Source organism: Myotis brandtii, unplaced genomic scaffold (genome assembly GCF_000412655.1).
Source record: "Myotis brandtii unplaced genomic scaffold, ASM41265v1 scaffold30, whole genome shotgun sequence".
Taxonomy (NCBI): domain Eukaryota; kingdom Metazoa; phylum Chordata; class Mammalia; order Chiroptera; family Vespertilionidae; genus Myotis; species Myotis brandtii.
This window is the reverse complement of record NW_005361458.1, coordinates 3,424,811-3,440,027: the sequence shown is the minus strand read 5'-3', so window position 1 is coordinate 3,440,027 and position 15,217 is coordinate 3,424,811. Positions and strand designations below refer to the sequence as shown.

The following is a 15,217-nucleotide window of genomic DNA, read 5'->3' as shown; positions in this document are numbered from 1 at the left end:
TGGTGGTCCATGACGAAAAGTGTAATGCTGTTTAAGCTAAAGTCACAGTGTATCAAAAATCACAGATTCTAGACTTGGAAGGAGCTTCTCATTCAAATTTTGCATATCATCCTCCTTGTCATCTATTATGCGTTTTACTTTGCATCTGACTCTCTTTTAACTCATTCAATCTTCACAACAACCTACAGAGTAGACTGAGGATTCTGATTCTAAGGAAACAGATAAGTAATTTATCCAAAGCAAATGCTAATAAATAGTGGAGCTGGAATCCCAACCCCAGCAGACAGGCTCCAAAGCCTAGATTCCTGAAACCCCGTGCGGACACTCCAGGACACACTGGTCAGGATGAGGAAGCAAGGGCCCCAGGAGGTGAAGTGATTTGCTAAAGGTGAAAGAACTGCTGGGCCTGCTGCTGTGTTCATTGAAGCAAGCAGAGTGTGAAACTACATCACAGTATCATACACTGAGATGCAATAAAATAAAAAATTGCAGCCCTAACTGGTTTGGCTCAGTGGATAGAGCGTCGGCCTGCGGACTCAAGGGTGGGAGTGTGCAGGAGGCAGCTGATCGATGTTTCTCTCTCATCGATGTATCTGACTCTCTATCCCTCTCCCTTCCTTTCTGTGAAAAGTCAATAAAATATATTTAATAAATAAATAAATAAATAATTGCAATTCTTAAAAACAATAAAGAATTAAACCTAACAGAACTCTAATGGGAGTCTTGACTCTCTTCCCTGCTGAGGATCTTAGCATGATTTGTGTGTTCAGGCATGACCTACACATCACTTTTTTTCTAGAAATATTTGTTTTTACAAATAACTTTATAAATGATTTTCTGATACAACAGTACCCCCGAAAAGGAGGAGGAAAGGGAGGAGGTGGAGAAGAAGGAGAGAAGGCTTAGTGATCTGATGTAGGATTGCAGCTGAAGAGAAAGAAAATGCAATAGTGACAAACCAGAGGCCAGAGTGGGAACCAGATCCTTCAGATCCGGGCATCTCTCCTGGTTCTACCATTTCCTTGAACAAGGTCCTCAGTCTTTCTTGGGCTCTGTTTCTGCATCTATACAATAAGTTATACCTTTCAGGGTTGTTAAATGTGATAATATATGTCAATGCACTCTATGACTCAACCAAAGTCCCCAGCTCTCACACGCACACAAGGCTCAAACCAAGTCAGTCCCCTTCCTCCCCTTTGCAACCCCAGGCCAATCAAAGAAAGTTTTTTCTATAATTCACTGAAAAAGTTACCCCTGTAATGGTAGATGCATGTCATTAAACATTTGTACAACACCCAGGAGTGAACCTTAATGTAAACAGTAGGTTTAGATTATCATAATTGGCTCATCAATTGTAACGGATATTCCATACCAGTACAAGAGGTTAATAACTTGGGTAACTGGAGGGAGGGGGGTTGTGAGAACTCTCTGTTCAATTGTTCTATAAACCTAAGTCTGCTCAAATACTAACTTTTATTCATTTGAAGACTGTGATTAGTCGAGCCATCCTTTGACACGTCCAGTGAGTTAGGTTGAATTGACCCTGCAGTAACACCCAGACAGAGCAAGGACATTTTCTATAGAGCAGTGCGGGACCATCAGCAACAAAGAAAAGCAAGGCAAACCTCAGTGAGTTCTTGCTCATCACACGTCCCGGCGTTTGGCGACTGGGCTGTGGAGCTCTGTCCTTCCTGGGGATCTGCAGGTCTTGCTGGCTCACAGGACACTCTCCCGCGTTGAGGCCCCATGTGTGAACCTGCTCCCAGCACCAGGGTTGGTGCTGCACACACAGGAGGCTCTGGAGCCTTTGTGAACCACTGAACTTAATTGCATTAAGAAGAGAGAAACCTGATCTGCTTACTTTGGCAGAATTGGGGGAGGGCTGTGGAGAGTGGGAGGTGGGAGGGTGCTCTCAGTCAGCTGGGGTTAAAAATGCTTCAAGCACTGGCTCCAAAACAAAATCTCCATAAACATCGCAGGCTGAGGATAACCTATCTGAATGTCTGACTGGATGGCTCACCATTTAATAAATCCCTGTGGGAGAATGCAGCCATGTATAAGAATGGCATCTTACAGCAATTGCAAACATCAGTGAGAGATGATGTTTTAAAAGAGAGAAAAACACGTAGCATCCAAGCAGTCTGGGTGAAACACTTTTCTTAGAGTCTCCAAGACACAAATAAGCTATTTTTTAAAGTTGGTTTGCAAATCATTTGTCTAGAAAAACATGTTTACTGAAGGCACAGTGTCCGGCCCCGCTAACAAAAGCATTTCACACTGTGACGTCCCTGGGCACTGACTGCATAAACGCATCATCGTGGAGGATCTCTCTTTGGAAAACCACACTAACACACCTGTCCTCTATAGGATTGGCTGAAGCTCCTTTACTTGGTTGCACTCAGTTCAGCACACCAAATTCCAGGGCACCATTGGTGTCCTGACCATGCTCCATGCGTGCCAGGGATGCTGTTTTCACAGAGCACAGTGAATGGTGCCCTGGAGTGATGCATTGTGGTGGCTGACCCAAGGTTTCCCACGGCCTGAGGAGTACTGCCTGCAAGAGGCTTCATCCTCATGGCCTCAGCCCTACTCCATCGCCCCAGAAAGAAGCCAACACTCCTTACAAGGGCTATGATGCTCTGTGTTACTGATAGTGAAAACACACCATGGTGATGGTGAAGGAGATGCCTCTAGTTCACCCCTAACCTAGCAGGTCCCGTCTCTGACTTCACATCACGATCGCTCCAGCACCACTCCAGAGTTTCGGGTTGTATTTGTCCGGGTGGGAGGGGCGCAGGCATCTGAATTGATTCTAATAAGCGATCAGGATGGAATCGCTGCTGCAAACAGCTGCACTTTGTTTCCTCCTCCTGTAAGTGTAAGAAGAGGCCAGAGGAGCTTTAGTGGCCAAAGGCTGGAGCTAGGTTCTTCAGCGTGTCTCAAAACCATCAAGGAGGAGAGAGGTAGAGCTGCCCTGTAAGACTAGCACCAGGAAGAGGCTGAAAGAAAGACCCAACCTGAAGGTGACTAGGGGAGGGATGGGGAAGAGGAGAGGGAGAGAGGATGGCCCCAGACAGAGAGGAAAAGAAGGAACCTTTCCTGACAGCCCAGTTGGGAGGGCCATTCCTCGGAAGCCCGTCACATACGTGAATTGTAGATACAAGGCAATGGCTACCTACTCAGAACAATTGTTAGAAAGGAAACAATGTCTAAAAGTAAAAGAAATTAACATGAAGTTTAACTAGGAAATTTTGTGCTACCACTAGTTTCCATTGTATTCTAATTTTTTCCTTGCTGTGAGTCTTTTAAAAAAATTAAATGCATATAGCAATTGATTGTATTACTCAAAAGGGTCCTCATGGCCTCAGCCCTACTCCATCGCCCCAGAAAGAAGCCAACACTCCTTACAAGGGCTATGATGCTCTGTGTTACTGATAGTAAAAACACACCATGGTGAAGGAGATGCCTCTAGTTCACCCCTAACCTAGCAGGTCCCGTCTCTGACTTCACATCACGATCGCTCCAGCACCACTCCAGAGTTTCGGGTTGTATTTGTCCGGGTGGGAGGGGCGCAGGCATCTGAATTGATTCTAATAAGCGATCAGGATGGAATCGCTGCTGCAAACAGCTGCACTTTGTTTCCTCCTCCTGTAAGTGTAAGAAGAGGCCAGAGGAGCTTTAGTGGCCAAAGGCTGGAGCTAGGTTCTTCAGCGTGTCTCAAAACCATCAAGGAGGAGAGAGGTAGAGCTGCCCTGTAAGACTAGCACCAGGAAGAGGCTGAAAGAAAGACCCAACCTGAAGGTGACTAGGGGAGGGATGGGGAAGAGGAGAGGGAGAGAGGATGGCCCCAGACAGAGAGGAAAAGAAGGAACCTTTCCTGACAGCCCAGTTGGGAGGGCCATTCCTCAGAAGCCCGTCACCTACGTGAATTGTAGATATAAGGCAATGGCTACCTAATCAGAACAATTGTTAGAAAGGAAACAATGTCTAAAAATAAAAGAAATTAACATGAAGTTAAACTAGGAAATTTTGTGCGACCACTAGTTTCCATTGTATTCTAATTTTCCCCTTGCTGTGAGTCTTTAAAGACAAAATTAAATACATATAGCAATAGATTGTATTACTCAAAAGGGAATATTTTTCCGTGCCTTTTTTTCATAGTATATTTCAAGGGGTGATAGAAAGGGTCATTTGGTTTTAGGCAGAAGTAATAGCTCTCTTTAAAATCATTACTTGCAAAATCATTATTGCTCAGATTAGAAGGAAATTTTAGGCTATCTGCTTAATCACCTGCTGCAAAGCAGAAACATTCAAATATTCTGATCTGGAAATGAAAAATCTCTCAGATTACTCCAAAGTCTAATTCCCCATTGTATTCTTAATGTACCCCCAATTGCTTCTTGCTGATTCTTCAATGAAACCATGGCCATTATCTCAGACCTCTTACAACCCTCCTCAACCTGGTCATGAACCTCAATCTTGTCCATCGGAACCCATCTCACTATCTCCAACCTTCTGCCTGAGATAAACAATATGGCTTTTTCTACTCAATAACAATGAATAAAGATCAATCTTTTGAAGGAAAAACAAGTCAATTCCTTTTGTAAAGAAAAAGAAAAAGCCAGATAATAGACCCTTTAGCTCACACATCTCTTTGTAGACAGACCCCAATTAAGCCTTTGAACCAAGGATAGCACTTTGACTAAACTGTCCACTTTTGAACACTATAGTGTTTAGAAAGAACCTCAGTATAACAATGAATAAAGATCAATCTTTTGAAGGAAAAACAAGTCAATTCCTTTTGTAAAGAAAAAGAAAAAGCCAGATAATAGACCCTTTAGCTCACACATCTCTTTGTAGACAGACCCCAATTAAGCCTTTGAACCAAGGATAGCACTTTGACTAAACTGTCCACTTTTGAACACTATAGTGTTTAGAAAGAACCTCAACATTCAGTATCCATATGTTACTTAAACATTTTCAGCCTTGCCTTCATCCTCTGTACAGTGGGGATTCATAATAATGATTTCAGAAGGTTATTGTAAAGATAGCTTTTATTGTTGTTTTTAATTAACAGAAAAAAAATCAACTTCCCTCATATCATGGGCACATGAGCTCCTTAGCACGTCATTGTCTTAAAGCCTAAGACTTCGTCTTAAAAAGTCTGAATAGTCTAGGTCTGAAAGGTCTGAAGTCTTAAGTCTTGGGTTTTAGTCTAGGTCTTAAAGGTCTGAAGTCTTAAGTCTTGGGTTTTAAAGTCCCAATCTCAGAATTATCTGACCACAAAGCTAACAATTCAGACATGATAGCTATAAACTCAGGGCTGCCCGTGACTGTGAGCCTGCTGGGCGGCACCGTGCAATCTCTGACCATTCCCCGATTAGCTTACACAGTCATCGCCATTTGCCATGCTAATGTAGGCAAACGCAACCGTGGGGGAAGGGACAGGTGGGAGTCCTCCTGTGATTTCCATGCACAAGGGACTTAGCACCCAAGCAAGATGCAAAGCACAGAACAGGAAATGTATCTTTTTGGGGGAGTAAACAAAAGCCAATAGTTCCCAATAAAGCAATTCAGCAACCATGAGTGAGGCCACCTAGCATCTATGTTGCTAAATGATACACAGGCCACACGGCTTCCCTCCTAACTGGAAAAGTCAAAACAGCACCACCCAGGCATTATGGCCAAATGAGAAAAACAAAATCAGTTCCATCTGGGATTTTTCTGAAAGTGAAAAAGCTAGTCCTTTCTGAGGAATTTTCCCTACCACTCCATCCTGAAGCCAATCTCCAAATCCATAGTGTATTATAACTGAATTTTTTTAACATAGGTTTGTGTATCTCCGAGTTTTGTTCTATTTCCTTTGGCTGTAGTACCTTAAGTCCTCACTTAATGTTGTTAATAGGTTCTGTGACCTTAAACAAAATGAGACGTATAACAAAAGCAATTTTACTGTAGGCAAATTGATAGAAACAAGAGTTAAGTTCATACAGCATCTCATCAATATTGAACAAAACAAAATTATTTGAAGACCTGCTGTAATGTCTTAAGAATTTGGAAGATTCACTAACTAACACCAGGCAGAGAACTTGGCATGATTTTAGGGCTGAATTTTGTTCCTGCAAAACTTTATGTTGAAGTCCTAAACCCCAGTATTACAGAATATGACTATATTTAGAGATAGGGTCTTTTTTAAAAAATAGTTTATTGATTTTTTTAAGAGGGAGAAGAAAGAAACAATGTGAGAGTGCAACATTGATCAACTACCCTTGCACACCCCCTACCAGGGAATAAGCTCGCAACCCAGGCAAGTGCCCTGACTTGGAATCTAACGAGCAACCTCTTGGTTCACTGGACGCTGCCTAACCAAGCCACACCATCCAGAGCAGAAGTAGGGTCTTTAAAGAGACAATTAAGTTAAAATTAAGTCATTAGAATGGATCTTAAAGCAATATGACTAATGTCCACATGAAAAAAGGAAATAAGGCCCAGCTGGTATTACTCAGTGGTTGAGCATCAACCATGAACCAAGAGGTCACCAGTTTGATTCCAGGTCAGGGGCACATGCACAGGTTGTGGGCTCAGTTCCCAATAGGGGGTAAGTAGGAGGAAGCCAATCGATGATTCTATCCCTCCCTACCTTTCTCTCTAAAATCAATTTTTAAAATCATATTTAAAAAGAGGAAAAAAGGACACAGATGGGTACAGAGAGAAGACCATGTGAAGACATAGGGAGAAGACAACCATCTACAAGCCAAGGCGAGAGGCTTCAGAAGGAATAAAGCCTATTTGCACCTTCATCTTGGACTTCTAGTCTCTAGAATTGTAAACAAGTTAATTTCTGTTGTTTAAGCCACCACATCTGTGGTACTTTGTGATGGCAGGCCTAGCAAATTAATACACCTGGTAAACAAGATATAAAGAGGATATAAAAATCAATGTTATACTCTCTGGGTAGCTACTTAAAATAGTCAAATGGCCATTCATTCAACCCCTCTCCTCTCCTACTGATAGACCACCCTAAAGTGACATTTTAATCACAAATCAGTACCTCCAGCAGCAGCTACTTTTTATTGTTCTGAGACTTCTAAGGGCTTAAGGCACCAAGTATTTCCCAAAATTTTAGTATTTCATTCAGACCTATTGTGTGAAAGGCCGTAGATCTTAGTAGCTGAGGCCACGATCAATGAGGAGATCAAAGTTACTGAGCCATGACATGTGGTGAGCAGGAGTCTGACTTTCTTAAGACCAGAAAGTATTAAAACAAGAGAAGAAAGTAAGGGGAATGGAAGGAGAGAGATGCAAAAGAAAAGGGCCTTGTGTCTAATCTGCAATGAACGGCCGGTGCTCTTACTGTTGTGGGACATTACATCACACATAGGTTCAATGACAATGACTTCATGTGAAAAGGGGTTATTTTATATTTTAGAAATAAGCTTGAGATACTTATCCCATATTTGGTAGAAATCAGCTCTTCAGGTGCACTTGCCTTTTGGTTCCCATCTTTTCTTTTCATTATTATTATCACTTTGATAAATTGGCTTTAATCAGCAGGCCCACTGCTCTCCCCATTGGAGAAGCCACGCCTACAACAGGAAAGCCGCTGCACCAAAACAGGTACCCGTGCGGTAACAACAGTGAGGAGGGAACTTGCTAACTTAGATTTGATGCTGGCTCTGCCACTTACTGATGATGTCATCTTGGCCACATTAAATTCTTAGTCTCAGTTTTTTCACCTTTAAAAAGGGATAAAACACCAACCCATCGTTCTGGTATGAGAATCAAAAGAAAAAGCATAGGTGAGCATATAGCACATAGAGAGTGTTCAATAAATATTAGTATACTTACTTACTACTTTTATGACTATTACCGCTAATACTCATCAAATATGTTTTCTCCTTTCTCATAACATGCCTCCTCTGGACCAACTGTCTCTATCTCCTTGACAAGCTGTTTCTATGCACTTTTACCACTCTTGTGTTTCCTAAAAGGATCGCCTGATTCTCATTGCCACAAGCCCACTGAAACAGCTGCCCCAAAGGCTGCCAGCGACTTACTAACAGATACATCAGGTGGAAGTTTACTCCCACAGTCCTCTCCGGTCTCTGCAGCACCCAACAATGCCCTCCACCACACTGCGCATAATTGCTTCTCCCCTGATTTCTGTGCCTCAATACAGTCCTGCTCTTTCACTTCCTCACCAATGCCTCTTTCTCTTTTATTTATGCTTCCTTATCTTTCTCTTTCTTTTTTTCTCCTCTCTTAGTCACATAGTACCATTAGAAATGAGACGTTTCTTAAAAATTTGACCTAACATTTTTCTTCTTACTACATATCCACTCCAAGGCCTTTTGTATCCCCAAACCACAGCCCTACCCTCACCCCTAAGTTCCAGTTACACATTCACAATGACCTGCAGGACACTTCCTACCTCTATGCCCTGCACATGGCTGCCCCCCTCCCCCCTGGGCCTGGAATGTCTTTGCTTTCACCCTCATTAATTAAAATCCGTTTCACAGATTAACACCTCCTGAAATGCCTCCTACAAGATACCCTAAGACCTGATCAGTCCATTCGCAATGATTTTCTTTCCGCTATTGCAGAGAATCATATTTTATTTAAACCCATTACAGGGCATTTATCGAACCATAGCTATTTATGCATTTTGAAGGTAGGTGGACAAAACTGTCTGTTGCATGTGATATGCATTGAACACGTACCAAGAGATGAAATCAGCAATTATAGTTGAACTGCCTTTAGTATTCTTGCCAAAACAAGAATACCAACAGCCCTGGCCGGTGTGGCTCAGTTGGTTGAGCATTGTTACATGTACTAAAAGGTTGTAGGTTCAATTCCCAGTCAGAGTACATGCCTGGGTTGCAGGCTCAATCCCCAGTAAGGGGCGTGCAGGAGGCAGCCAATCAATGTTTCTCTCTCATATCAAGGCTTCTCTCTTTCTAGCCCTCTCCCTTCCTCTGTCTCTAAAATCAATAAAATTATATTTTTTTAAAAAGAATACCAACACACATTGACGTCTTTGAGCTCTTACTATTTAAACTTAGACGTTCTGTGAGTCTGGACAATACAAATGTTGTGTCTAGCCTAGCCAGTTTCGCTCAGGGGACAGAGTGTCCGCCTGCAGACTGAAGGGTCCCAGGTTCGGTTCTGGTCAAGGGCACATACCTCAGTTGCAGTCTCCCAGCCCTGGTTGGGGGCATGAGGGAGGCAACCAATCAATGTGTCTCTCTCACATGGGTGTTTCTCTCTGTCTCTCTCCCTTCTACTCCTCTAAAAATCAATGGAAAAAATATCCTTGGGTGAGGATTAAAAATAATAATAATGAAAAACATTAAAAAATAAGTCTTAAAAAAAAACAAAAGAAAGAAATGTTGTGTCTAGTTTCTTCTCTAAAAAAGACTAAAAAGAGCCTGGGCTGGAGTGGCTCAGTTGGTTGGACATCATCCTGTGGATCAAAAAGTTGCTGGGTTCATTCCTGGCCAGGGCACATGCCTGGGTTACCGGTTCAATCATGGTAGGGGGCGTGCAACAGGCAGCCAATCGATGTTTCTCTCCCTCTCCCTCTTCCTTTCTCTCTCTCTCTAAAAATTAATAACAAAAATGTTAAAAAGAATAAAAAGATATTAGAGACACCATTTCTCTTAAAATAAATATTTGAGTTGTGCCCCATTTTGGCCCCCTCTGATTAAACAACTTTCCAAATAATAAAAAAAAAAGATATAAAAGACAAGCTTATCTAATTCACAGACACTTCAAATCCAGGAAGGTTAGCAGTACCACTGAGGACATAATCAAGATCCACAGCCTCAGTAAGCAGAGGCTGGAATGATGGACTAAAGCCAGTAAGTTGGCTTTCAATGAGCACAAATGTAAAACTCTACATTTCCAAAAATCAACTGCCTATGTATGGGAAAAAGCAAACCTACTTTGATAGCAATTTGTGAATAGCTTGTCTTCAAATATTTGAAGGAGGAGAGACTTTACTTTGTGGTTCCATGGTAATGGGTAGCATCTCAACTTACTTTTAGAAAAAAACGTTTTCAGAGTTGTCCCATAGTGGCCAGGGCTGAGGTGTACTAATAGACACAGGAAGGGACCCTTCTATTAAAGACGGAGTATGGGTTCCAGGGTCCCTTTTGTGAGTCTAGATTTCCCTGCATGACTGTCCTTTGCCTAGTCCTGCAGCCTCTTCTCACACAACTCTCCTCTGTGCCACTGGCAAGTGTCACTCAGGTCTTCTTCCTTCCTTAAGCTCACCTCCATCACATGGTTTGTTTGTGCTGTTCCATCCACCATGAATGCCCTTCCCCCACTGCCTGGCTAACCGTTATGTCCACCTCCCAGATCGGTGTTATCTGATAGAATAGAACCCTGTAATACCCCTAACCTCATGCTGCACACCTACAGACATTTAATTATTTACTTGAAGTCATTTATTCAAAAGTCTGCCTTTTACAATATCTGTAAGCTCCTTGAAGATAACAACCATGATTGTACTGCTCATTCAGGTACCTACAGGCCTGGTCGTTGGGCCTGGCACAGGAAGCTCAATAGATATATACCAGCTGACTTACCCCAATGCAAATATTGGACCTATAAGAAAACTGGTGGAAGGAAGAGAAAGAGAGAGAGAAAGAGCGAGAGAGAGAGAGAGAGAGAGAGAGAGAGAGAGAGAGAGAATGCTACATGTTTGAGCGACTATTTCTTTCCATTGGTGATAGTTTACAGGCAAATCCCAGAGTTTCAAGTTCTCAAACATTCCCTATAAGGTTGGGTTCTTTGCTACAATGAAGCAAAAACCTGACAAAAACAATAATTAATCTCCTTAGATATTTATCTTCAATGGCTGTACAAGGCTCCAATTCTGGAGGATCAGGAAGAAATAAGGACAGAATGATTTTCACATCACACTGGCTCACTCCATGCTAATCACTTGGGCCTGTGAGCTCCAGCATCTGTTTCATGCTCTACTCACTCTGTGAGAAAGAAGCAAGTGAGAACTAGACTGCTGATCAGAGTTAAAGGCCAGGGAGTAAAGGGTTAAGATCTATCCTACCCAGTCAATGAGATCTGAGAAAAAAAGCTCTATTTCACATTCTCTTTTCTTTTTACCTATAAATTGAATGGTTTATCACATGTTTACTTCTTTCCAGCCTTCACAGATGTGCTAACCCTTCCCCCAAAAAGAAATATTTATTGAACACTGATCATATGTCATGCACCATGCATGGCACTTTCCAAATGTCCTGTAGCCCTTACTATACCTGTTAAGTATCGATACCCTCATTTACTCCCCAGGAAACTGGCTATGTAACTTGCCAAACCTCACAGAACCAAAAAATATTGCAGCCCAGGATTGGAACCCAGTTGAAATTTATTCCAAGGCCACTCCTTTTTTCTACTATACAACTCTGATTTCATTTTCGTGATCTAGCAAGACTAACCTTTTGGTTTTAAAATGATCATGAATGCTTATTGGATGAAATAAAATCATCCAACCATGTTCTAATAAAGGGAAAGATTTACATAAAACAAAAATTATCACTGTGGTGTTGATGCTGTGTTGTCTTTCCAAACAGGAGAATCCCTTTTACAGGAGAAGCAAATTTGAGCCACGGAAGGGATTTGATAGGAAACAGCCAACAACTTTCAAACATGTGGATGAGTTTTCAACTGGGGAATTTCGACCCTTTATGACATTCCCCTAACTTCACGATGGTTTTGGCTGATATTTTACAGAAGAAAGAATTTTTATGCTAACAAGAAATGTAGACCTTGGATGAAAATACCATGGCATTGAGTGTGACCCCATGAGGCTAAGTCCTGGCTCATTTATTTTAAGAGAAGAATGCAGAGAGCCTCTGTAAGTGCTGAGCCGCGGATGACACATGAGAGAATGCAGAGATGGGATCCCTATGGAAGAACCTGGGGCTTAGTGAGCCCTGGAGTGTTTATCTGCCCCTGTCTCTAAGGAAGCCAGATATCTCAAGGATAAGGTTGAGAGTGAAGAGTGATAGGCAGTCTTTGCATGATGCACAACAGGAGTATCCTGATATCATAGAAGCAACCCCATAAATGGAGAGGGGAAGAGAGAAACCAAAGACTACTGTGTCATTTCCTTTAAACTTAACAAAGAGAGGCCAAAACATGTTGTCAAAAAATATCCCAACTCTGCAAGATCCCTGTACTCTCTCCTCCCGTGAGTAGTTTCCCACCTAAACATGATACCTTCAGGCAGCTGGAGGCTACATTTGTCCGAAAAGCACAGAGATCACAGCTATATTTTCTTATCTTGATGGCCAAGTTTCAGAACACTTTGAAATGTTGCCTCAGTCATGCAGTGAGAGAAGCTGCAGCACAGACAGAATGTGAGATTTCCTGGGGGGGTGGGGGGGGCGGTTCCCCCAGCCCTTCAAAGGTCTCTGTTTGAGCTCACCTGATAGCACAAACGCTATTAAATCACTTGAATGAAAGGGTCAGGTTGCAAGCCGTGCAGGTATGGAAGCCAGCGAGCCCTGCTCAGACCACCCAGCTCTCCAAAAGGGTAGCAACACCAGATTCAGACAAGATAAGAGGCTGCCGTCCTATGTAACCTGGCCCAGAGAAACAGCCTTTCCAGAGAGGTGCAGGGTCCCATTGTGCCCAAGGGCAGTGTGCTCCGTAAAGGTGGCATTTGTCTAACTCGATGGACCGGTGGTCTTGGTTCTTTGTGAGAGAAAAAAAATGTTTTTAAGATCTTTTTGAAAAAAACAGTAAGTCTATTCTTTGGGTCTGTTCTCAAAGCAAATGCTAAAAAGTTCCCATTCTATACCAACAATACTTTAGTAAAAAATTAAGAAGAGCCAAACCGGTTTGGCTCCCAGGTTTGATTCCGGTCAAAGGCATGTACCTTGGTTGCGGGCACATCCCCAGTAGGGGGTGTGCAGGAGGCAGCTGATTGATGTTTCTCTCTCATCGATGTTTCTAACTCTCTATCCCTCTCCCTTCCTCTCTGCAAAAAATCAATAAAATATATATTTTTTTAAAAAGAAAAAAAAGGTTCCCATTCACCAATTAACTGAGTTTAGAAGACTGAGCCATATCCATCAGTGTCAGAATATCAGAGCTGGAAAGACACCCAAACTCAAGTTAACTCAATCGTTTGGTTTTATAGGTGGTAGAAGTGACACTTAGAGAGATTAGGTGGCTTGCCCAAGACTGGTCAGCAGCAGCTAAGGTTTGAAACATCATGAGCACAAAAGCCCTGCCCATGCTGTTGACATTGGGTTCCTTGGAAACTAGCACTGAGCCTGGCGTGGAGCAGGCACCCCCACCTATTTGGAATGAGGAGAGAGGGAAAGGAAAGAAGAACTGATGACCACATCCTATTTTCGTTTTATTCTAAACATCCAGTGCCATCAAATGCCATCGGGGATGGGGTGGGGGCTGAATTCTTACTGTGGACCAACAGGGGCCACATGTCCACCTGACTAGATAGACTAGGGAAGGCCTGCATGGCAGCCCTGCAAACTCAGAGACCTAAAGTAACCACAAAAAAGGGTCTGAAATTAACACTTTTTAGAATAAAAAGCAGTTTACGGTCAGTAGTCATGTTCTAGGCCTGGCTCTTCCCTGACAAAGGTCAATCTTTACCTTAACTGAGCCTATTGTCTTTCAGCATCTAAGATCATTGGAATGTCAAAGTAATTTTCCTTTTCCAGGACCCCTCAAAGCACTCTGTGAGAGACCACAAATCCCCTCATTGTTACTGAGTTAATTGTTGACTGTTAACCATCCTGTACCCACCTGAGTAGAAGTATATGTCTATCATTTTACCTTTTAGCCAATCCCAGAGGTTTCCCAGTTTGCTTTCTCCCGCCTCCCTAATCTATCACCAACGAATTTCATTAACCCCCTTTTGATTGTAACGTATAAAACAAGGTGCAAAACTGCCATTCTTCGGACCATTATCTCAATGCTTTGAGATTCTGCTTCCTGGCAATTATTGACAGTTTGGCTCAAATAAACTCACAAAAATACTCTTGACAGATTGGAATGTTTCTTATGTTAACATTACTTTCCTATGTTGTCAAATGAGGATCTTGACATGATGGAGAAATCACTTCCTATTTCTCCCAGCCCCTGTGGACTGGCCCCATCTAACTCAGTTTCTAAGAATTGGGCTGCTCCTGAACAGTCCCAAGAAATCTAGCAGAGTTCAGCCGAACAGCCTGTCCCAGGCGCAGAGCATTCCCACAGGCTGATAAAGAATTAAAAGCAGCTCTAACCAGTTTGGCTCAGTGGATAGAGCGTCGGCCTGTGGACTGAAGGGTCCCAGGTTCGATTCTGGTCAAGGGCATGTACCTTGGTTGCGGGCACATACCCAGTAGGGGGTGTGCAGGAGGCAGCTGATCGATGTTTCTCTCTCATCAATGTTTCTAACTCTCTATCCCTCTCTCTTCCTCTCTGTAAAAAATCAATAAAATATATTTTTTTAAAAAGAATTAAGAACAGCCTGGGCTTAAGGTTTACAAGACAAACATTGCTTAGCCATGTGGAGGCAGGTCAGACCCTACAGTCCAAAAGATGGAGGCAGGGGAATATGGTGTCCAGGTTCCTTTGCCCAACTCCCTTTCTCACACATAGGAATGGAAAGGGGAGCAAGAAAAAAAAAGAAAGAGGGGGCTGATGGGAAAGCTGGTTAAAAGCCCTGGTTTGTTGGCCAAGCATGCAAAACCATGTTGCACACAATTTATGCTCAACATCAGCTCAAACTCAAGTGTGTTCATTAGATATGAAGTTTAATATTAACCAAGTACATGAAAAGAATTTAATTGCCAAGAACAAGTTATATGCAGGGAGCTCACCTGCATCAGATTCATCTGGGTAGATGCCGGGCCCCACCCCAGGTCTCAGACTCTTTGGGGGTGTGGCCTACCACCAAGCGCCCTGCAGGTTCTCATGCATGCTGGATTTGAAGAGTCCCTGATGGAGTGAAAGAGCAAAGGTAGTTAACATGTGCCTAGAATTCCGCTGAAAGCGCTTTGTCCAAGTGTAGGCAGGGCACGAAGAAGTAACTTTTCAAGCTGTAACTGGCAGTATCAGTTTCCCAGAACAGAAGCGCGAAGAGTATTTGCATCATGAGGTCTGGTCTGCGGACCAGCCCTGAAGAGGTTAATCTCTCCAGCAAGAGTCTCAGGCCATAAACCCCAACCGGCCT

General features: G+C 42.8%; 1 protein-coding gene across 1 annotated transcript in view; it reads right to left on the bottom strand.

Annotated features, from left to right (window-relative positions):
* The window catches only part of FREM1 (FRAS1 related extracellular matrix 1), a 155,645-nt gene extending 140,720 nt beyond the window's left edge, over positions 1-14,925 (bottom strand). The window contains exon 1 of the mRNA XM_005869602.2: positions 14,865-14,925. The gene's annotated coding sequence lies outside the window, so the exon portion shown is untranslated. The remainder of the gene's footprint in view (positions 1-14,864) is intronic.
* Positions 14,926-15,217: the final 292 nt, after the last annotated feature.